Source organism: Triturus cristatus, unplaced genomic scaffold (genome assembly GCF_964204655.1).
Source record: "Triturus cristatus unplaced genomic scaffold, aTriCri1.1 SCAFFOLD_797, whole genome shotgun sequence".
In the NCBI taxonomy this organism is placed as follows: Eukaryota; Metazoa; Chordata; class Amphibia; order Caudata; family Salamandridae; genus Triturus; species Triturus cristatus.
The window spans coordinates 15571-40710 of NW_028187850.1; the positions used below are offsets into that span (position 1 = coordinate 15571).

Sequence of the window (25140 nt, forward strand, 5' to 3'; positions counted from 1 at the left end):
TCATTTACTCGTTCTGTGGTTGGGTTTTCGTTCGACTGTATTGTCCAGTGACAAGCGCGGTTTACTTTTGATTCCCGCTGCCTGAAAAGTGTTTCCCATTGTATTATTTGGATCGGACCATCACGTAGGAGGCTTGTTGGGAACCCATTGCTTTAAGTGTAAGCCATATACGCGTCCATGGGTGTACATATATTTTTTGTATAAAAAAATGACGAGAATGTCTATAAATATCATGGTTTTAATAATTTTTAATGCAGCTCTGTGTAAAACAACGGGAGTGTCCAACGATGACACCCCATTATTATACCTTTGGCCTGTGTAACAGCGCTATTTTTTCGCACTCTGGGCACCTTTCTCTTGCGTTAATTGTGATTTACTCTTGGATTTTATAGGCAGAAACCAGAAGGAAAACTTAATCAACCTCGTCAGTGCTCATCCGCTGCTCCCTACATGATTGAGGTAATATTTCGTTCTTTTTAACTTTAAGTGCGATGCACACAGAAGGCATTTGACTGGAAAAATACGTGCCCAGCAGAACAAACAAAATTGCAAAGATTTATTTTCGATAGTTAGCTTTCTTTTATTTTGACAATCTTTTCTCACCTTGCAATCACATTTTTGTTTCTTGTTGCTTTTGGGCGCTGTCATAGTAACATCAACACTAAGACACTAACATTAACACTGTAACAGTAACATTAATTAGGGGGCCAAATATGGCTAAAAGACATTCAAATTCACAATGCCAATATCTCAGAACTTGGGCATTGTGGAGACCTATTGGCTTTGCCGATGCTTGTTGTAATTTGGTGTAAATCTGTTCTGTAGTTTTGGAGCTTTTAAAGAAAAAAGATGTATGTATATCTAGAGACATAAAGCCAACCTGAGCGAAAAGTTGCAGCTGCCATTTCGTGAATCGGGGCACGGGGACGGGGGAAGTATAAATAGTGTATAAGGGATCAGAGTAGAGGTATCCTCACACCAAGGGACCGATGGAAGGGTCTGTGCAGGACCCTCATGGGCAAAAACAAATTAAAAAAGATTTTAATTTTAACTCACGAGGATCCTCTGATCCACCGCAGCACTCATCGTGGCCCCTGTGTGGATCCACAGATCCAGACCCTTTGGAAAGAAAATAACCTACTCACAGACCCACTCAACACTCTCTATCTTATACACCCACCCACACAGACATATATCCACTCACAAATCCATAAACTCACTCACACATCCATACACCCACACACATACAGATAGTCAGTCACACATCCTTCACACACCTATACTGTCACTGATACATCTACTCACAGAACCAGAGAATCACTCTGAGATCAACACAGCCACATATCCACCCACCCATCCCACACTCACATTACCCACTTACACACTCACACAGCCACTTACTCACCTGTACAGCCACTCTCACACCCTCTCAGAGACCCAGAAAACCACTCACACACCCATACAGATACTCGGTAGTCACATATCCATACAGCCACTCGCACACCCTCTCACATACTCATACAGTCACAGATACATCTACTCTGAGTCAGAGAACCACTCATACAGTTATATTCCCTAGTTAGGCCCATGCAGCAAAGTGTCTCATTGCTTACATTGGCCTGCCATTTTCATAATAACTTTTTCAGCTGTGACCTTTTGCACAGTTAGGTACCTGACAATGTTGCTTCAAATCTAAACTCATTATGCATAAGGCTTCTGACAACATTATCATAATCCCCTGTACATGACGTCTAATATCTAGCCACACCATGTACAAATGTCATTGTTGTCTTCATCCAAGGGTGATAGGGCTATCCACAATCCATAACATCACTAATCGATAAACACATCATAAGACCACTTTCTACCATGAAAGATCGGCAGCTTTGATAGATTAGCAGAGGAGGCACTTCCGCTGATTTCGAGGGTCCCTGCATTCTGAGACTTCACCACACAGTGGTCTGACATTCGGGGAGAGGGGACTAAATTGTGACCAAGGCGGGTTCCTTCATTCTCTTCCATCAAGTAATGGGGTCGGATCATCCCTTGAGAGGATTCTTGGCTACACACACTCTAAAAGCATTTAGAGTAGGGTTCGCATAGTAGGAGTACACTTTGTGGTAAATAAAATATTACGCTCTCAGAATTTTAAAATATAAATAAGATCATGCATAAAGCAAGAGGCTGAGTCTGTGGTATCAGGTTCATAAAGGGCTTTATTCCAATAACTCGAGTCAGAGGGAGAATATTACCATCACCAAAAAGGATCTGGAAAGGGACTCAAAAGTATTCTCAATATTCTCAAAACATTATTCACAGAGTACAGTATATATACATTTCTCAATTGTACGTAAGCAAAAGAGCAAGAGAGAATGAGATAAGAGCATGTGGGCGTGTAAGTAGGCGTGAAGGTGGGCGTCCATGTGGGCGTCCACTTGATGATAATGGGTAATTTGTCATGTGTGGGTGGATACCTGGAGGGGGTTGCGTGATCTGCTGGAATTGTACTGGAACTTTGCCTTACTTGTGCTCAACTCGAGCATGACGTGTAACTGACGTGGGGAGGGTTGCTATGCAACCGGACAAGTCTGGAAGTGAGGCCTTCAGTGAGTGAGGCCTTCAGTGTCAGGACGACCAGCACATCTTGTATTATCTGATATCCGATGTCTGGAGCAGGGACTGATTTGTGACATAGGTTGCTCATCACCAAGAGCCGATGTGGCATCTATTTCTTCATTTATTTCATTTACTGCAGAGGCCTTACATGGGGGCTATGGGCTTTTTACTGACGTGAGCTTTGCAATCTCACAAAGAGAGACAGTAGGGCTGGGCTCCCTCCTTGCAGATGGGTCGCGTTCATTCCTCCTTCACCAGGCAAGAATGTGGTTTCAGTAAGAGTAAGCAGATAACCGTGCTCAATACTGTCTCGGCACCTCGGTCGGGGCCCCTTTGGCTGAGGCCCAAGTGTGCAAGGCCAAGGATACGTAGCTGCAGCTTTCAGAGCGTTCTGAGGCATGAAACCTCTTTTCGGCTCTGGCTGAGCCATAAACATGGGCTTCATGAAAATGCAGGAAAACATGATGAAAAACGTGTAGGCCTCAATACAGATTTGTCGTTTCTCTCATGGGAGACTGGATGATGGCAGGCCACGTTATAGCATAAGCATCATGATAGAAAGGCCATGGAGGGGAAATACATAGGTTACATGTATGTGCACATAAGCGTTGGGGGGGGGCACATGGGGACACATAGGCCTCATAGATTTTTATTTTCCTCATTCCCTCCTTGTACCCTAGTGAACCCCCTATGTAACGTCTATTTTCATGAGACAGTCGATCTGTTCTTGCAGCATTATTTTTCCATTTTCAATGCTTTGTAAATAGGGATGTGGAACACATGCAGTAGCACACAGGCCACAAATGGCCGGGCCACACTGCAGACATAGGCAACAACTGAATATCATTAATAGTATCAACCCACAGACGGTCAACACTTTCCATCCCCAAGCCGATATTAATCCCCAGAGCCAACCGGACCATGTCCACGTGCCTGGGTCTTGATGTATGTTTTGGGCAATCTTGTGGAGCCTTGTTATTGCTTTGTATTCTTTGGCATCACCGTTGATGGATGTCATTTAAGGCAAACCATGCTCCGCAAGAACCATTATGGGAGAACGGAAAAGGAAAAAGAGGCAACACTCCCTTTACCTTCTGATACGGGGGAAATCGGCCACAGACCCAGCAGTCTGTAGCATTGCTAGTCTGATGTGAATGGTGCAGCATCTGAATAAAGGTATTGTTGCGTAAGGCAAGTCGATATGATAGCTCATAGGATGGCAGATCACTAAATGTGTGCTTTATGGTATCATTAGTGGAGGAGTATAAGAGTGAGGCAATAGGAGGAAAAATAGCATGTAGTATTAAGCTGATACATATTATCGTGATGCACAGAAGAGATAGAAAAATTACAGTCACTATACATCTACCACGTAATATTTTACAGTATTTGTTTTTTATCTTGCTCTTTTTATCAATGTTATTGTCCAAGATCGTATGCAAGCCAGAATACATGTTCAACCGCTTCACCACCTAGTGGACTTAATTGATCAAACGGGTTCTGACTTTTTAGATCTAAGTTTAGCTTTGTGGAAACTTCTGGGGAGTCTCCTCTAGAAAATGGTGTTCAAAGTCTTTCCTTTGTAAAAAAGTGGTGAAGGTGCAACCATCCTTTCCGTCCCTCGACTTTAACGGCTTCGGCGCCTTCCACCTCGGCTCAAGAGGGCTTGATCTATCAAAGTTCCTTATTAGCGATGGAGTGTTCCTTGACCTGGGTGTTGTCAGGGAAGGCGGCAGCAACCTGCGAACAACAAGAGAGTAGTGCAGACATCAAGGAAGCCAGGTAATCTGTCAGCATGTTACTATCAACATCAGTAATCTTTTTAGGCATTGGAGTGCCCCACATATTCGGCGGTCTACCAAAGACCACTTCATAGGGAGATAAGCCTGTTCTAGAATGAGCTACCATTCGCATGTAAAAGAGAACCATATATTCTGTAAGCTGTCTAGCATTGCTTTCTCTCCTAAGTGTGCAGGACTATGTGCGGTATTTATGATTATTTGTACCATTGAATCAGGAAGAAACCATGTGGATTTGCCCTTATTCATCCAACCCTGATCAGTCAGTACCCCTCCTTGTTCCGACCATTTCTTTAATTCGTCCATAGTAGCATGTGTCTGTATGTCTTGTACATCCTTGGAAGGATCCCTAACTGTCATGGCTTTGGACAGTGATAGTATCTGTGATTTTGTCATGTCTAGTGGGGTCTGAGCTGTCTGTTTAGCTGTTCGGTCTGCCAGATCATTGCCTTGGGAAATGGTATCTGTGGCTCTAGTATGTGCTTTACATTTTAGGATAGCTATGGCTGTTGGTAAATGTAGTGCTTCCAGTAGGGCTTGAATAAGGGGGCCATGCTGTATCTTGGCCCCATGAGAGGTCAAGAAACCTCTTTCTCGCCACAGAATCGGTGTAAATGTTTACTCTCAGGTGCTTAGCTCTTATGCACGCTTGTGTCAGGGCGATGAGCTCTGCTGCTTGTACTGACAATATGTCTATTCTTTTAGTCTCTATTATTACAGTATCAGTAGTCACTGCATATGCTGCCACTAATTCTCCCGCCCCTGTCCTCATGCATGAGCCGTCAACTTATAGTGTTAGGTCGGGGTCTGGGAGTGCAACGTCTGTCAAGTCTTGTCTTGGTTTAGTCACGGTATGTATTACTTCAACACAGTCGTGTGGTGAAACGCTTTCTGTACTGGAGGGCAAAAGGGTAGCAGGATTCAGTATGTTGCATCGTCTGATCTCTATGTGTGGTTGAAATAACGTTGGCTCATAGCCTGTCAGTCTAGCTACAGTCAGGTGTTGTGTTTGTGTCCGGTTCAAGAGAACCTCTACTGCGTGTGGTACTTGTACTGTCAGAGGGTGGCCCAGCACTATCGAGTCACTTTGTCTTATGGCTAAGGCCGTTGCTGCAACTGATTTTAGGCACGCAGGCAAAGCCTGTGCTACTGGGTCTAATGTACTAGAAAAATAAGCACAGGGCTCGTGTTTTCCTGCATGATCTTGTGTTAGGACAGATAGTGCTGTTCCATCCCGCTCTGTCACAAAAAGCATAAACGATTTGTTGTAATCAGGGTTTGCTAAAACTGGTGCTTGACATAAAGCTCTCTTTAATTCTTCAAATGCCACAGTGTGTTCTTGTGTCCAAGGGAGGACTTTAGTAGAAGCTGTATTAGGGGCTTGGACTAATTCCCCTGAAAGATCACAATAAAACATGAGAAAAAGGGGAAAACACCATACCTATTTCCTTGGCTTAATTTCTAAGGGGGCTAATTTCTAAGGGGCTTAATTTCTTAAGGGGCTAGCGAGAAGCGAACCTCCTCAGGGGCCAGCAGAAAGCCAATATTCTCCTCCTTCCCCCCCTTTTTGACAGGATGAAATCTGAAACAGATTTCACTGCTGTCAAACACTATCAAACCCTGTGTCTTGTCAACACTATTAATCCCTGTGTGTAGCTACTGGGCGTAAGCAAAATTATAGGAGATGCACAGCGTATTTGAAATTGCGAGAAATCCTTCTAACAAATGTACAAACCCCATTGTGCGAGCTCATAGGCTGGCCACATGACATCTCATATGCAAATGTCCCTATTATGTGAACCTACACCAACCTGAAGTCAATATTAATGCTAGGAGGCCCTAATAGGAATGCTAAACTTCCTAAATATTCGGAAAACCAGGTTTAAGAACAGTTGTTAATGTTGATAATTAATAATTAATAATTTATCTGCTAAAGAAATCAGTCATTTTGCAATAATTTCCACCTATACAATAAATAGCCTAATTTAAAAACAAGTCAACTTTTGGGGCCACCACTTACAAGAATGAGCTTACTAAAGCAAACTTTAAAAAGGAAATCCTGTCAGATATTTTCTCATTACCCTAAATACCGAGCCTCATTTGTCACTCTGGGGTGGCAGTCCTTATCTAAAACAGGCCTTTCAAGAGGTAAGATGCGAGTGCATAGATCATAATGGTTCCTTAATGTCCAATCTGGAAACATATGACCGAGGCTGCCTGTCTATAAGAGAAAGGCAGTCATGTGAAAAATATTTTAGTCTTGCATAACGTTTTCTTTTATTTCATTCATCTCCAACACCAATTAGACATACACTGATAACGGGTTGTCTGCTATTTTGACAGCATGATAAAGGTAATATCATGTCTGTGAAATTTAGTAATTGTGAACAAGTTCCAGCCAAGCGCTGTGCAAAGATCGCCGTCGTCACGACTATCTCTGTACTGCACAGGAGAACTTTGTATTAAACGCTAAACAGACTGGTCAATACAACACAAAAACAAAACATATACAAAATACATATGCCAAGCCATCAGTATACCAAGCACAGAAAGCATAAACAAATTGCGTTAACATATATAAATGAGCAGTGACGCCCAATTTCTGTACCTACAGCTCAGAGGCGAACATTCTGGCCTGCTTAATTTGTCAGGCTTATAATCAATAACTGATTTACCTGCCCTATACACCCCCATCTGAAATCACCGTGTCAAGTCTGACACACAGAATCAGCAAGAATAATCAAAAACGAAGAACACACGAACCTGTTTGTTTTTTTTTCATAAAAATGAGCTATGCATCTTCGTCAACACAATGTACCCTAATGTCCCAGACGAAGACGCACCTCTCATCTCTCCTCACAGACTTTTAACCACTGGATCATTTATCCAATGCAACTGGTGGCAGCTTGTGGCCACAATTAAAAAATGTCTGAATTTGAAAATCGTTTTTATATAGGCATATAGCCCTTAAAATTCCAAGCAAGAGCAACATTTTACTTTCTGGCCAGAAGCAATATAACATTTGCTAAAAAATAAAACAAATCTTCTCCATAGACATTTCCCCGGGGCACTGGTTTAGCACAGAATAGACCAAGGGAATCTTTCTCGACTTACATTTCTCAGCTGCCCTGTCTTATCAGAGAAGCTAAAAATAGCCCCTCAGCGCGGCCTGAGCCTGGGCTGCCAGCCATCTTTTTTGTTTTTCCTACTCCTGGCCCCCAAGGCTCTCCGGCTGCAGGCATTACACAGATGCGATGTCAGAGAAGCTTTCTAAGCAGTGCCTCTGTTCCGCTCCTCTCACCGGCCCCCACCTACACTGGCTACAAGGTCAGAATCTGTCTCCGATTTCTGTATCACATTCTGCTCTACACAGCCCCCACCTTCTCCTCACTCTGAAGCTGTCAAAGACAAAAAGACTACTCAATTCCATAAAAACTGCAATAATTCGCCCAATTGAAAAATTATTTTTATATACAATTTGCTCTCAGGGGGTCATAATCTTACCGTCTTGACCCAGCACATTGGCTCACTGGACCACCAAGAACACAAACCTGTATTCTTGAACAATTTGCAAATTCGAAATACCCACAATTCTTTTTTCAAGCTAAACTTTTCACTAATTATTTTTTCGTTAACACTTTGTACATTAGGGGTGTCATCAAATCACAGGTGTTGCTATTACCCTAGCTACACCCCTCTCAAGTCCCTTTTAACAACGTAATCAAATGTTGGACCATGAAAACACCAGCTATGCGCTGTTCGTTTGGTGGGAGGCTCAAGAACCTTTGGGCTACTATATCATTATTATATGTATCGTGGTACTTGCGGTGGCACTCTAACCGGACCTTCTACTGGGGCCACTCTTGCTAGGTCCTCTGAAAGGACGGGATAAATACCAGCAACGTCAGTATTTCTTTCTCTGTCAGCCTGCGCTCATTTTACCTGCTCCACTTCCTCCTGTAACATCTTTTCCTTGGCTTTTCCAGACTCCAGTCTACTTCTCTCTGCTTCGTGAAACACTTACTCTGTCCTCCTATGTGACTCCTTGCGCCAAAACTCAATGGCATCCTTCCGAGCTGGTCTACATTTTCTCTTTCATAAGAGTGTTTCGTTGTCTGTCTACTTGTTCTGCTTTTACTCGGATACCTTCCTCAACTAATACGTTTTCTCGGGCTTTGTCTGAATCCTCCCTACTTTTCTCTTCTTTTCTGAGCGCTTTCTCTGTGCGTCTATGCAATTCTTTACGCCATAATTCAATGGCATTTTTCTGTGACTGTCTGGCTGTCTTTTTCCATAACTCTTCTTCTACTCTCATGATGCAATCTGCATCCCAGGTCCCAGCTGCGGGCCACCTCTGACTTTCTGGTAAATCCTTGGTGTAGTCCACCCATAAATCAAGAAATAATACGGCATCTAGGCCATGCTTATGATACATAAAGTACCCTGGAGTGTCCCTAGGTGGAATGGGAACAGCTTCCTCGAGTACCCCTTTTCTAGTTTTGATCTGTCTTAATTTTGAAAAGAACGGCATCTTTAAACTTTGCTACTTGATTTTGAACACAATAAATTACAATAAACACAATAATGAACACTCATTCATACCACAATTTTTAAAACATATTAAAACATTTAACATTTAACATTTAACGAACGATGATAACTAATAGGAAACTAGTTACTGACATAATACTAACACTAGAGAATACTGAATTATATGCAAGACATACTAGATATACTGCTAAACAGTACAGATACACTGCTGAAACAGTGCAGACCGGATTTGTGTACCCAAACCCGTCTTGACCGGCACAACCTAATGTGCACGTCTAACTGCCTCCCCAGCAACGGTACTCACCGGGTAGCACGGAACGGAAGGCCTCGGAACTGAACTGGACTAGACCAAACTGGACTGGACTGGACTGGACTCGTGACTTGGATACTTCGGAACTTCAGAATCTGGTGGGCCTCTGTATACCTCGGACACAGCTCTCTCGCAGGTGGGCTCTGGGTAGGACAATCTGCGTTCCTCACCGCCTCGTATGGATGCCTGGTCGCAGTCTGTCCCCTTCGTTGGCCTGAGGGAGTTGGCGGGAAGACCCGCGACGTGCGCGCTTGAAGTCCGTCACGGCTATGGAAGGGGGCAAAACTGGACCTTCATCTCCGGCGTGTGGGGAAAGAGATGTCCCTGTTCGGGCGCCATTATGTGGTAAATAAAATATTACGCTCTCAGAATTTTAAAATATAAATAAGATCATGCATAAAGCAAGAGGCTGAGTCTGTGGTATCAGGTTCATAAAGGGCTTTATTCCAATAACTCGAGTCAGAGGGAGAATATTACCATCACTAAAAAGGATCTGGAAAGGGACTCAAAAGTATTCTCAATATTCTCAAAACATTATTCACAGAGTACAGTATATATACATTTCTCAATTGTACGTAAGCAAAAGAGCAAGAGAGAATGAGATAAGAGCATGTGGGCGTGTAAGTAGGCGTGAAGGTGGGCGTCCATGTGGGCGTCCACTTGATGATAATGGGTAATTTGTCATGTGTGGGTGGATACCTGGAGGGGGTTGCGTGATCTGCTGGAATTGTACTGGAACTTTGCCTTACTTGTGCTCAACTCGAGCATGACGTGTAACTGACGTGGGGAGGGTTGCTATGCAACCGGACAAGTCTGGAAGTGAGGCCTTCAGTGAGTGAGGCCTTCAGTGTCAGGACGACCAGCACATCTTGTATTATCTGATATCCGATGTCTGGAGCAGGGACTGATTTGTGACATAGGTTGCTCATCACCAAGAGCCGATGTGGCATCTATTTCTTCATTTATTTCATTTACTGCAGAGGCCTTACATGGGGGCTATGGGCTTTTTACTGACGTGAGCTTTGCAATCTCACAAAGAGAGACAGTAGGGCTGGGCTCCCTCCTTGCAGATGGGTCGCGTTCATTCCTCCTTCACCAGGCAAGAATGTGGTTTCAGTAAGAGTAAGCAGATAACCGTGCTCAATACTGTCTCGGCACCTCGGTCGGGGCCCCTTTGGCTGAGGCCCAAGTGTGCAAGGCCAAGGATACGTAGCTGCAGCTTTCAGAGCGTTCTGAGGCATGAAACCTCTTTTCGGCTCTGGCTGAGCCATAAACATGGGCTTCATGAAAGTGCAGGAAAACATGATGAAAAACGTGTAGGCCTCAATACAGATTTGTCGTTTCTCTCATGGGAGACTGGATGATGGCAGGCCACGTTATAGCATAAGCATCATGATAGAAAGGCCATGGAGGGGAAATACATAGGTTACATGTATGTGCACATAAGCGTTGGGGGGGGGCACATGGGGACACATAGGCCTCATAGATTTTTATTTTCCTCAACTTGATTGCTGTCTTTTAATATGCCTGCACATATTTAATGTTTTAACACCATGGTAGAAATGTATCTACCGTTCACTCTTTTGGTGCTCGTAATTAACCCTGGGCGAAGTACTACATTATGCTCTTGTAGTTTGCTAAGTTTGCGCTACTTCGCACTATGCGAATTGCACGTAGCACAGTGCAAACACACGATGCGTAGCGGTCATTTTTTGCTTGCTCGAGGTCCTCAACGTCAAGTTGTCGACCGCGAAGGAGCAAAATGTCATCCCAGCGAGACTTTTTTCTCATTCGCGTTCAGCAACATCATTGCAAATGGTCGTGTGTGCTCGCGACTACTCGCAATGAGAAACTACCAGTCCGCATTGAGAAAGCTGCTGCTCAAGTAGAAATCTACTAGAGCGGCAGAAAACGACCACTTGCACTGTGCAGGATGAGGTCTGCACTGATTGCACAGTGCGGACACGCATCCGGCACTGTGCAACCAGTGCGAACAGCATTTTGCACAGTGCACTACGCAGTTCGCGTAGCTACGTGTAGCTCGAGTAGTGCAAAGTGCACTTCGCGTTGCTACACATAGCGCTACTATGCGAACTACGCCCAGGGTTACTCGTAATCACTTTCATTTGCTTCTGTCTCCTGATTATTGCAACACATGCATTTTATACAAGAATAACATTGGCTCTATAAATATATTGAACCACCAAACTGTGTATTCTGTATACCTCTCTGAGAATAAGTGAGCTTGAGTGACTGAGCGAAAAGTACGGCACTCCTCCCACGATCCTTGAGGGGTCAGGCTTGTCATGTTCAGTGGTTGCCAGAAACCATTCACTTCCTGTGGTGAGTGTGTGCATGGGTGTGTTGGTGAGTGAATGGATGTTTCAGTGGTACATGTCCAAGTAACTACATATGTAAAAGGCAGTGTATGTGAGAGTTAGAATATAAAAATGACTATACGTGAGAGTCAGTGATTGTGAGAGTGGCTGTATGGATGAGTGTGTACTTGTATCAGTGATTGTATAAGAGAGTAACTATGCATTAGTATCTGTATGAATAAGTGAGGTGGTGTTTGTATAACTGTGCAGGTGAGTAAATGGGAGTGTGATTGATTCTTTGCATGACTGACTAGGTGTGTGAGTAACTCCATGGATGAGTGGTGGTGTGTGAGTGTCTGTATAGGTGTATGAGTGCATATGATAGTGTTGGATTGATGAGTGACTTCATGTATGAGTGATTGTATGGGTGAATGAGTGGCTGAGTGTGACCTAGGAATCAGTGAGTGGGTATGTAGTAACTGGTATTGGTGTGTCTATGGTTTGAAAATGGTAGTCTGTATTTTAGAGTGGGTGTATCAAAGGTTATATTAGAGTGTGAGGAGGTGCATCAGATTTTCACGTGGATGATGTCAACAGTGATGTCATCAGTGATGTCATTTGAGATGTCATCAGTGATGTCATCAGTGATGTCACTGACCATGTCATGAATGATGTAATATGTGACGTCATCAGCAGTGCATTGCGGGGGCGCGAGTTATAGTTAGCTGAACTAACTATAATGGCAGAATTTCTCTGGTTTTGTACGAGTGAAATGTCCAACTAACTATAACGTCCCTGTAACATATGTTTTTTTCAGTGAATTTCTAAGGTTTTTTAAATGCTAATTTCTAACTGTAACGTCCCTGAAACCTGTGGTTTTTTCAGTGAATATCAAAGATTTTTTAAATACTTTTTTAACTATAACGTCCCTAAAACCTGTGTTTTTTTCAGTGAATATATATATATATATTTAGAGCAACAGGTCTGCCTTTCACTAGGTAAGGGGTAAATGGCCTGGCTTTAAAAGGGGGGCTGAGGTCCCCCTGAAGGCAAGTGTAATAAGTGACTGTCCCCACCTGCCAGTAGATACTTTTAATGTCCCCGGGACCACTATTCCTTCATTGCAAGAGTTGCACATTGGTGTGCACTGACTGTGCGCCATCTCTGTATGACGGGGCACTCCCTGATGCCATCTTTGCCTCTGTACCTGTGTCTGTAATATGATGAAGGTGAAAGTGAGTTTTTAATTTGCATGGGGCCTTGGAAATGGGGCCCTGTACCTATATTTGGTATTCTTATTGGCTGTAACAATGGTGAGAATGGTCAAAGTAATCATATTGCCCCCGAAGAGGTAGTTTGGATGACTCTGACAGGCCTACATGTATCCTCCCCCTGGACACTGAACATCTCATATGACTCATTTAAAAGCCTTTTACGCAAAACCCTTAAAAACCTGATATCCTCACACTAAAATCTAAGCCTCCCAACCGGTTTGTAGTAGCTACCTATGGTGAGTTAAACCTGCTACCTTATCTGCGACTCTTTTTGTTAAAATCCTATAAATTAAGGGGCAGATTTATGAGCCCCTTGCGCCACTTTTGCGTCACTTTTCCCATGTTAAAAGTGACGCAAAAGTGGCGCAAGGGGCTCATAAATCTGCCCATAAGGTTTTAACGCTGAGAATGGCCCTATTTAATGTGGGGGAAATACTCCAAAGATAAAAACTTACACAGGCAGGAGATTCCTGCAACTTCTGCCCATACCAGAGGAAATCAGTGACCCACGTATTGTGTCCCTGCCTTGGGTTTGCGCGGGAAAGTTAATTTTGGCTTAAACCAATTTTTTGAGAACTGAACATTCCCTTTTGTCAGGACGAAATCGGCCACTGTTAAGGGAAGGGATTTCAAGATCACAGTGTGCTTTCTAAAGTTTATGAACAGTGGCCACTAGAAGTGCCTCACTAGCAAACGCTGAAATGCAGCTCATCCGCTACCTCTTATAAAATAATATTCAGTCTTGCACTTTAGTTACTATTTTTAGAATCCCCTTTTTAAGTTTTAACCACCCCACATGTGCTTGGTGTATATGAACTGTGGGCCATATGTACGACGAAGTGGCGGAGCGTGTCGTTAGCCTTCTGGGCTTAACGACACGCTCCGCCACTCCGGAAATGCAAGGCTGCACCATATTTACAAGAATGTGGTGCAGCCTTGCGTTTCCCCCTGCGATGGGGCTAAGTTTCACAACTTAGCGCCAATGCAGGCCCCCTGCACCAGAGTGCAAGAGTGTCTGCGTGCAGGGGAGGTTTGTTTATGTACAGGAAGGTGACCCTTCCTGCACATAAACAATCCTAAAATGTCATTTTGTAACTTTCATGTGTGCTGCTTCGTGCAGCACACATGAAAGTTTTAAAATGGCATTTTTTTAAAAAGGTTTGTTTATGTACAGGAAGGGACACCTTCCTGTGCATAAACCAACCATGGCATTTTGCTTTTTCCATGTGTGCTGCATACGGCACCACACATGTAAAAAGAAAAAAAGAGGAGAAATAATGCTTTTCTGCTCTTTTCGCCATCTTAAGACCAGGATTTTCTTGGTCTTAATTTTGGCACTGCCTCCTATATACGCCATCCTTGTACTTAGGGAGCAGCGTCAAATACAATGGGTGTTGCAGTAGAACGCCCACCACAACACCCACAGTACGCCTCTTTCACGCTAAGCATAACGTGAAAGGGTGCCTTATGTTCAAGGCAGCGTAACGCTGCCTTGAACATAAGGCGCAGCCCCTATCGCCACGGGGCTTCTAAATATGCCCCTGTGTGTTTTAGATGTATAAACTGTACGTGTTTTAAAGATTTGAATCTTTTTAATTACCTATGAAATAAAGATTCTTATTAATCATATTAAGGACACAGTTCTTAGTCGGACAAGCAATTTCTGCGCCACCTGATTATGAGTTCCTCGGCGTGAACTTTGACCTAGTGTTATCATGTGTATTTCCACATAAAACTTCCTCCTGTAAAATACTGAAGGGTTCTGTGTGCAGCGACGTCGTCAGAATTAGGAATAAATATGGAGTCTGAGTTGTGCGTGAATACTACACCTAGTAGGGTTAGTAAATAATACCTAATATTGTGACGCAACACACGATCATCTGCAGGTCTCTTGCTTTGCATAACATATACGGCGATAGGTTGAGCATCCTTACCATTCTGTGGAAAGGCGAGGGCTATTTTCCCACCTATTCATCAGTCTTAAGTCAAATATATCTGAGGCATGTACCATGAGAGGACGTCCTAGGGGCGAGAAAAAGTTTCTTTATTAGGCACTAATCGAGGCTAAATCAAGAAGGGGTTGCCATCCCTGTAGGATACATTGTCAGACAACTTCACTCATTCATAAACTTTCTAATAGTACACAAATGCTTCCCTGTCAAAGTCTGAACCTCTTTTAATGCACGTTCTGTACAGACAAGTTTCCCCTTCGTTCATTAGTCCTTAGGCCCAGCTGTGTGCCATGAATAGAGATGTGAAGCCATTCTCGGAGGCATTCCTCTGGAGCAGTAATTGGGGGTGAGCCAGCTCCTCCCAACATCAACATTCGGTGACAATTCATAATTTAAAGGTCTGACTCGTGATGTAGACTACCACCAAAAGACTTGCTTGAAATATGGCTTGTTAACCCTACAACTGCCAACTTAAATGCAACTTCTCGCTGAGATGTAAAAATACTACATTCCAATAGTAAAAGCAACGGCGGTGTTACCAGCGCTCCGAGGTGTTTTCTGCCTGGCCTTTCCTAATGAAACACTAAATTGACTTCATTTTGCTGGTACTTCCTTTGTTTCAAGCACAGCACAGCAACTGAGTTTCGAAATTAGGCCGTTCACCGGGCCACAAAGGGCGGCTATCCAAACAACCATCCAGAAAACAAAGGCGCCAGAAGTTGGAAATTAATGAGAACAAGAGGCAGTGAGCGCACGGCTACCATTAAATAGACATTTATTTCAGGTTAGACCATTAAGTAACATGGAAACGTTCTACTATTAAACAACATGTTTCCCTTTGAAGGGTTTTTGCCAAATTTGGTGTAATTCCCTTCAGCAGTTCGGGCTGTAGCTGTGTCTAAAGTTTCCTATGGAAAATTATATGGGGAAAACACGTTTAGGGACCCCCCTGTCAGGATTGCTGGTTCCCCCGGGACCTGCGAACTACAATTATGGCCGCCACTAGGTAGCGCGCATTCGTGGAAGCCGGACAGCCGAGTTAAATTCCAGCGTCCCTCGAGCAGTGACGCTTTGCATCCTGCTTTTCAGGGAAGTATTGCACCTCCGTCTCACTAACCTTCCACTTTCGGGACGCAGTGTTCCTCGTCCTCGTCGCAGCGTTTCTCCTGTCCGGGTCGTTATTTCAGCGTTCCTCGTCCTGTCTGATACATCCTGCTACCTACAGAAAAGAGGAAAGATAAAAGCACAAAGCAAGCTGCATGACCGGTTTTGACGGTGACAGCGCTCTTGCGCTGACATTTATTTTTGTATTCTTTGTTTATTAACCCCTTCCCCGCTCATGACGGAACCGCTCCGTCATGAGCCACGGTTGCCGTGTGCTCATGACGGAGCGGTTCCGTCATGCCACGACCGTTGGCGGCCGTTCCGCCCACGCGGTGCTGTTTCCCCGCCTGTGCGGGGGGACAAGGCAACTGGGCGGAGTCATGACGGAACCGCTCCGTCATGAGCACAGCTCAACCGTGGCTCATGACGGAGTGGCTCCGTCATGAGCACAACGCCACCGCGCTGCCCCCCCGCACCCCCCAGCGCTGCGGCGGAATTCCCGCCGCAGCGAAGGGGTTAACACTGACCTGATCCTGTGTTCTCGGCGCTGTGGGGATCCGTCCTTGTTTATGCACCTATCATTGGAGAAAGGAATAGAACCATTATTTACCTGACAAAAAGGGTCTTATTTTGTTTGAAGACAGTTTTGGGATATTTCCTTACGCTAAAGAGTGGTTTAAAGGTGGGTTCTGCCTCTACAGAGGTCATATCATTTTAATTAACCCCCTTGTTTAAGTGGGCCCTTAGCTTAGCTGTTCCTCGTTCTTTTCCCAGCACTAAAATACATGCCAGCCACAAGCTGTACACTCCACCTGCCTACAGTATATGGAAGAAGGGAATCTTTAAGGTAGGGAACAGTATATTAGAGAGAATTAAGGAATAGGGAGTAACTTTACTTTCTGTTAACTTTTTCTATTTTACTTCCTTCTTGCCAACAGCCTTTACCTCGTCCTGACGGGTCCTGTTGCCATTTGTGTTCGACGTGGGAATACCTTCTCTTTTTCCTTGTTTTGTTTCTCCTTCTTCCCCAGGGTTACCATTGTCACTTTGACTTCGTTGGGTGCAATAGGTGGCTTAGGGAAGTTGTGGACCTTGCTTCATGTTCATGATGTTCCTGCGGAAATATTTGTAGAAACCTTGACACCCCCTTTTTTCTCAGCCCCCGCTTGTCGAATCACCCCGAAACTTTCAAGACAGGAGCTGACCGGAGCGGGCCACTAGTTTTGAAAATTTCTCGAAGATTCGTCAACCGGCGCCAAAGATATTGAGAAAAAAAACGCTTTGTCTATGGAAACTAGGTCCTAACTATAACTACCTACTGGCGACCGCCAATAGGTAATATATATATATGTGTATAAATATATATATCAAAAGTTAGGAAATTTCCAAATAGCAATAACTCGTGCTCTAAGGTAACCATAATTCTCATCCCTGTAATGTGCAGTTTTCTAATCTATAATTTTACACCAAATGTTGCACTGATATTAATAATGCCATAGATGATGTCATAAGTGATGTAATATATGGGGTAATTAGCAGTGCATGGTGAGTATTCACCTCAAATACTAATAATGTGCAGAATAAGGAACACTCCTTGCCATATTTGCAGTAACTGGGTGTAGGAGAGTAGGATCTGCTTCACATGGATACCCACACTTTTTGCTGGTGTTTCACTGTTTTTCGACCTTAGTCTGGCTGTGGCCCTGCTAATCAGGACCACAGCCTAGCTGCTTCCTCTCTAAAATGGTTTCCATGTACATTAGGTACATATCTAATTGGATTCTGGAGTGCCTTGTAAGCCCCTAGTTTATGGTATATTATGTACCTAGGGTATAGGTACCTCAGAGGCCTACCAGGGGCTGCAGCATGTATTATGCCACCCCTGGGAAGCACTCCAAAATGGCACCACAGGTCTGCTACTGCAGCCTGGGAAAGGGTGTGCTTGCACCCCTTATGGTGGTATAGGCTACCTATATCACTACCCTATACAGACACATATAAACCTATAAGCCACTCCTATGGCAGGCCTTGACAATCCTGAAGGCAGAGTGCTTGGTTTTGTGTGAGAGGGTGTCCAAGCATGAGCTGAGCCCCTCTGCAGATTTCGGAAATACTTCCTTATGGCTGTTCTGTGATACAGCCATCCCATATACTCTTAAGTGCATTATAACCTCGCGGTAAATGCTAACTTTGGGATGGCTGCATCAAAACATGTCGTGTTTAGTGTCGAACACTTTGGAATACTACCCCCGCCAGTTCTGGCGGCGGGGGTAGCATTCCACCCTTCTAGAGAGAGAGACATGTTCACACTGGCTAAACCCGGTAGGACTTTCCGGAGCCCTGGCATCACAAAATGGATGCCTCTGCCACAGACACAGGTCTGGCCTTCTGCTGCTGACCAAAACTCCAGCAGGGGAGGCCTGGACAATAGGTTTCCTGTCGATGGGAGGTGTGACCACCTCCCCAGACAGACTGATGTGTATTGGGGCTGGGCGGGAGCACTCTCTGGTGCTTTAAAGTCCTGCACTGGGGGCACGTTTGCTGTCCCTGTGCATAGCCCAGTTCAAACCGGTTGCAGGGGCTACCTGCCCCTGCTCTGGTGCGAAACTGGACAAAGAAAATGGGTGTAACCACCCCTCTTTCCAGGCCCACCCATCGGTGGGGCCTTAGAGTTAGTCCATCCCTAAACTTACTATAAGTATAGGAATCCAGTCCCTAGGACTTTAGATTACCTTGGATGAAACTCTGCAATGTACATCCTGGACCTTCGACGTTCTATCCTGACTAGAAGACTGAAGAGATCTCCCTTGGAAGCAACTGACTGGTCTGCCTTGCTGAAGCTCCCGCCGGACGCCAAAGTCTTTGCATCACCAGAGGTGGATTTCCAGACTTCCCTGAGGCTACCCTGAGTCCACAGCGAAGTTGAGGCCCGTGGCTATCGTGGGTGACGTGGAACCGTGACCCCTGGACACCGTCAACTTTTGCAGAAACTGGTCCTCCTCGAAGTTGTGCTTTGGGCTCCGAGTAGCCCCAGCCTTGAGCACCTCCTGCACCGAAGATTGTTGGCCTCCACTCCACGAGTGACCCAGGGGCTAGCTTCAAGTGCGACCACTCGAGCCTCCTTCGCGATCACTAGCCCGTTGGCTTGCAGGTCCCCACGAAGGCAACTCCTTTTCTGATTGGGTGTTCCTGGTTGCTCCAGAAGTGCCCTGACTTCCCCTCGCTGGGTGAGTCCCTTAGACCTTGCTGGTCTGCATCGCAGTCCTTTTTCTGAATTCAAGTGACTTGCCGTTGCCAAGGCTTGTTGGGTCCATTCTGGTCGCCGACACCGCAGCACTCGACAGACTTCGTGGGACAGCTTGAATCCGGGTCGTGGACTTCATCAACGCCTCCTGGACCTTGTGGCTGAAGAGTCAAGACACCCATCAACTCACCTGAAGCATCCGACATCTGTGGGCATTGGTCCATTCTGCCCTTGGTCACTGGCTAGTGACCCAGACTCTTTTCCCTCTGCTTTCAAGTTCCTTCCACCCTAGATCCAGGCGTGGATCTCTTAGGACACTTCTCCTCTTCACGGCAGCAGCAGTTCTTTGCAGGTTCCCATTGAAATCGACGACGCTACCCGACACCAAAAGACACCTATGCACCCGGCTTCCCTAGGTGAGGTAACTCGAGTACTCCAGTGCTCACGTGGGTGCTAGCCCTAGAACTTCTTAAGTCCAAAAGGGTTTGGTCCTGACTTGATTAGAAGTGTCCCTATTCTTTACATTTCCAACCACGACATTGCCCTTAGAAGATAACGGGAACCTGCGGTTGTGTTTACACACTGCATACAGTCCCCGTGGGTCCCCTGTGTCACTACCTTGGGTGGTTCCTTGGCGTCCCAGTGATTCTAGAGGCTATAGGCCTAGTGTCTATTCCAGTCGTGGTTCTTATACCACTTTTTTGGTATATGGTTTGGCATGCCCCTAGGGCCCAAACGTGTATTTGTGCTATTACTGATAATTGCTAACTTGTAAACTAAGTACTTCGAACTCCAGTCTCATAAAGAGACTAGAGGGGTATGTTTTATACTAAACACATATATTTTAAATATATACCTGGTGTGGTTGTCTTTTCATTTGATCATTCAAGAGATTATAGACTGGTAAAACAAGCTGCTTTACATTCCTTCAAGACTTAGCCTGAAGGCTGCTCTCCATAGCTACCACTAGGATAGCTTTCAATAAAGGTTGTCTTTAACCTATCACCATAAGGGGTTGTTTGGACTGATACAAGGTGCCCACTAGAACTAGTGGACAGTATATATCAGGCCACCTTCTCACACTGGGAGTTTTGGTTTCACAATGATTCACAGAACATGAATCAGATGGCACAGAATGGGGTGTCTTAGACAATGGTCCCAGCCTAACTGGCCTCTGTGTCGAACATGCAGAATCAAAGGCAGTCAAATTGAAACATACCTTAATTCCCGGGACCCCACAGCCTAATGTAATGTAGTATGCAGAATTCTCAACAAATTTAAGAATTCAAAAATTTCCTTCAGTTATTAATAATGATTTTGCACAATTTACACATACACTGGGAATTCCTACTGGACAGAATCAGACACAATGACAGTGCCTGAGACGGGCGAAGGATTGTATGCTTGGTGCAGTCCTAGAGGTGCACCAGAGGGACCCTTTTGTGGAAGGAGAAGTAAATGGCCATCCAGCATCACTTTTAATCTGTGAAGGTGCTGCTCATTCCACAGTCAGACGAACGGAAGCTCCCAACCTACTCCTCTTGGGAGAAGAAGTACACGTTTTAGGCACTTTGAAATACAACTAACTCACAAGCTGTCAGCAAATGTTCCTGTAGAAATTGGTCGATAATGAATGGCCACAAATTTATATGTAGTGAGACAAGTGCCGTTAATTTGTTAGGGCATTAAATGAATTGTGTGATTTTGTACATCGGATGTTGCTGTCATTCAGACACAAAATGAAGACTCTATATTACATTCACAAGACTCAAGAGTTCATTTATAACCAGTCTTACAAGAGAGGATTTACCTCCAGATTAAAATTACACAATAAAGTAAGAGGCCTGGAATCTTACAGGAAAAGAATCTGGATTGATTGAAAGTGCTGAGCCAGTACAACCATAGTGAAACCGACTGCAGTGTATCCACACACTCCTCAGTGCAACCACAGTGAAACCGACTGCAGTGTATCCACACACTCAGTGCAACCACGGTGACACTGACTGCAGTGTATCTACACACTCCTCAGTGCAACCATGGTGAAACCGACTACAGTGTATCCACACACTCCTCAGTGCAACCACAGTGAAACCGGATGCAGTGTTTCCACACACTCCTCAGTGCAACTACAGTGAAACTGACTGCAGGGTATCCACACACTCCTCAGTGCAACCACGGTGAAACAGACCGTGGTGTATCCACACACTCCTCAGTGTAACCACGGTAAAACCGGAAGCAGTCTATCCACACACTCCTCAGTGCAACTACAGTGAAACCGAATGAGGTGTATCCGTTTACTCCTCAGTGCAACCACAGTGAAACCGAATGCAGTATATCTGCACACTCCTCAGTGCAACCACAGTGAAACTGAATGCCGTGTATCCACACACTCCTCAGTACAACCACAGTGAACCAAATGCAGTGTATCTGCACACTCCTCAGTGCAACCACGGTGAAACTGAATGCAGTGTATCCACACACTCCTCAGTGCAACCACGGTGAAACCAACTGCAGTCTATCTACACACTCCTCAGTGCAACTACAGTGAAACCGACTGCACTATATTCACACACTCCACAGTGCAACCACAGTGAAACTGACCACAGTGTATCCACACACTCCTCAGTGCAACCACGGTGAAACCGAATGCACTGTATCCACACACTCCACACACGCGAGAAGAAAGACGTGATCGCGCGACGAATGACGTTACTGCGGGCACGAACTGTCGCGAGACAGCGCAAATGGCTACCAACAATCCAACATCTCATGGAGAACGCGACCGGATCGGGAAAACTTGTCGGCGAATGCGGGGATTCAGGTAAGGTAATCGCGCGCACGCGAGAATGTATTATTTTACAGCGCGAGCAAGCAAAAATTTTCCGGTAAAATGCGGATTGCGGAAATTTTGACATTACCGCACTCTCCGCGGAACGCGAAATTGTCAAATTATCGCAATTTCCGTGAGCGGAACGGAATTTTAGCCCAGGCCTACTCCTCAGTACAACCACAGTGAAACCAACCACAGTGTATTCACACGCTCCTCAGTGCATCCACAGTGAAACTGACTGCTGTGTATCCATACACTCCTCAGTTCAACCACAGTGAAACTGAATGCAGTGTATCCTCACTCTCCCCAGTACAACCACAGTGAAACCAACTGCAGTGTATCCACACACTCCTCAGTGCAACCACGGTAACCCAATAAAGTGTATCCACACACTTCTCAGTGCAACCATGGTGAAACCGACTGCAGTGTATCCATACACTCCTCAGTGCAACCAAGGTGAAACCAGATGCAGAGTATCTACACACTCCTCAGTGCAACCACGGTGAAACCGAATGCAGTGTATCCACACACTCCTCGGTGCTACCATGGGGAAACCGACTGCAGTGTTTCCACACACTCCTCAGTGCAACCACGGTGAAACGTGATGCAGAGTATTCCCACACTCCTCAGTGCAACCACAGTGAAACCGACCGCAGTGTATCCACACACTCCTCAGTGCAACCACAGTGACACTGAATGCACTGTATCCACACACTCCTCAGTGCAACCACAGTGAAACCGACTGCAGTGTATCCACACACTCCTCAGTGCATCCACGGGGAAACCGAATGCAGTGTATCCACATACTCCTCAGTGCTATCACGGTGAAACTGAATGCAGTGTATCCAAACACTCCTCAGTGCAACCACAGTGAAACTGACTGCAGTGTTTCTGCACACTCCTAATTGCAACCACATTGAAACTGACTGCAGTGTATCCACACACTCCTCAGTGCAACCACGGGGAAACCGAATGCAGTGTATCCACATACTCCCCAGTGTAACCATGGTGAAACCGACTGTAGTGTATCCACACACTCCTCAGTGCAACCACGGTGAAACTGAATGCAGTGTATCCACACACTCCTCAGTGCAACCACGGTGAAACTGACTGCAGTGTTTCCACACACTCCTCAGTGCAACCATAGTGAAACTGAATGCAGTGTATCCACACACACCTCAGTGCAACCACAGTGAAACCGGATGCAGTGTATCCGCACACTCCTCAGTGCAACCACAGTGAAACCGACTGCAGTATATCCACAAACTCTTCAGTGCAACCACAGTGAAACTGGATGCAGTGTATCCACACACTACTCAGTGCAACCACAGTGAAACCGGATGCAGTGTATCCGCACACTCCTCAGTGCAACCTCGGTGAAACTGACTGCAGTATATCCACAAACTCCTCAGTGCAAACACAGTGAAAATGGATGCAGTGTATCCACAGACTCCTCAGTGCAACCACGGTTAAACCGACCGCTGTCTATACACACGCTCCTCAGTGCAATCACTGTGAAACCGACTGCTGTGTATCCACACACTCCTCAGTTCAACCACAGTGAAACCGAATGCAGTGTATCCACATACTCCTCAGTGCAACCACAGTGAAACCGAATGTATTATATCAACACACTCCTCAGTGCAACCACGATAAAACCGACTGCAGTGTATCCACACACTCCTAAGTGCAACCACGGTGAAACTGAATTCAGTGTATCCACACACGCCTCAGTGCAACCCGGAGGCAGAGTATCCACACACTCCTCAGTGCAACCACGGTGAAACTGACCGCAGTGTATCCACACACTCCTCAGTGCAACCACTGTGACACTGAATGCACTGTATCCACACACTCCTCAGCGCAACCACAGTGAAACTGACTGCAGTGTATCCACACTCTCTCCAGTACAACCACAGTGAAACCGAATGCAGTGTATCCACACACTCCTCAGTGCAACCATGGTGAAACCGGATGCACAGTATCCACACACACCTCAGTGCAACCACGGTGAAACTGACCGCAGTATATCCACACACTCCTCAGTGCAACCACAGTGACACTGAATGCACTGTATCCACACACTCCTCAGTGCAACCACAGTGAAACCGACTGCAGTGTATCCACACACTCCTCAATGGAACCACAGGGAAACCGAATGCAGTGTATCCACATACTCCTCAGTGCAACCACAGTGAAACCGAATGTAGTATATCCACACACTCCTCAGTGCAACCACGGTGACACCAAATTCAGTGTATCCACACACTTCTCAGTGCAACCACGGTGAAACCGACTGTGGTTTATCCACACACACCTCAGTGCAACAACGGTGAAACCGACCGCAGAGTATCCACACGCTCCTCAGTGCAACCACTGTGAAACCGACTGCTGTGTATCCACACACTCCTCAGTTCAACCACAGTGAGACCGAATGCAGTGTATCCACATACTCCTCAGTGTAACCACAGTGAAACCGAATGTAGTATATCCACACACTCCTCAGTGCAACCACGGTGAAACCGACTGCAGTGTATCCACACACTCCTCAGTGCAACCACGGTGAATCCGACCACAGTGTATCCACACACTCCTCAGTGCAACCACAGTGACACTGAATGCACTGTATCCACACACTCCTCAGTGCAACCACAGTGAAACTGACTGCAGTGTATCCACACTCTCTCCAGCACAACCACAGTGAAACCGACTGCAGTGTATCCACACACTCCTCAGTGCAACCACGGTAAAACCGAATGCAGTGTATCCACACACTCCTCAGTGCAACCATGGGGAAACCAACTGTAGTGTATCCACACACTACTCAGTGCAACCACGGTGAAACATGATGCAGAGTATCCACACACTCCTCAGTGCAACCACGGTGAAACCGGATGCAGAGTATCTACACACTCCTCAGTGCAACCACGGTGAAACCGAATGCAGTGTATCCACACACTCCTCACTGCAACCATGCGGAAACCGACTGCAGTGTATCCACACACTCCTCAGTGCAACCACGGTGAAACGTGATGCAGAGTATTCACACACTCCTCAGTGCAACCACGGTGAAACCGACCACAGTGTATCCACACACTCCTCAGTGCAACCACAGTGACACTGAATGCACTGTATCCACACA

The 25140-nt window shown here is 45.5% G+C and overlaps 1 protein-coding gene across 1 annotated transcript in view; it reads left to right on the forward strand.

The window, feature by feature from the left end:
* Window positions 1-390: 390 nt before the first annotated feature.
* Window positions 391-25140, forward strand: part of LOC146770470 (uncharacterized) — a gene marked incomplete at its 3' end in the record, with an annotated part of 69034 nt that continues 44284 nt past the window's right edge. Inside the window, exon 1 of the mRNA XM_085640426.1 lies at window positions 391-459. The remainder of the gene's footprint in view (window positions 460-25140) is intronic.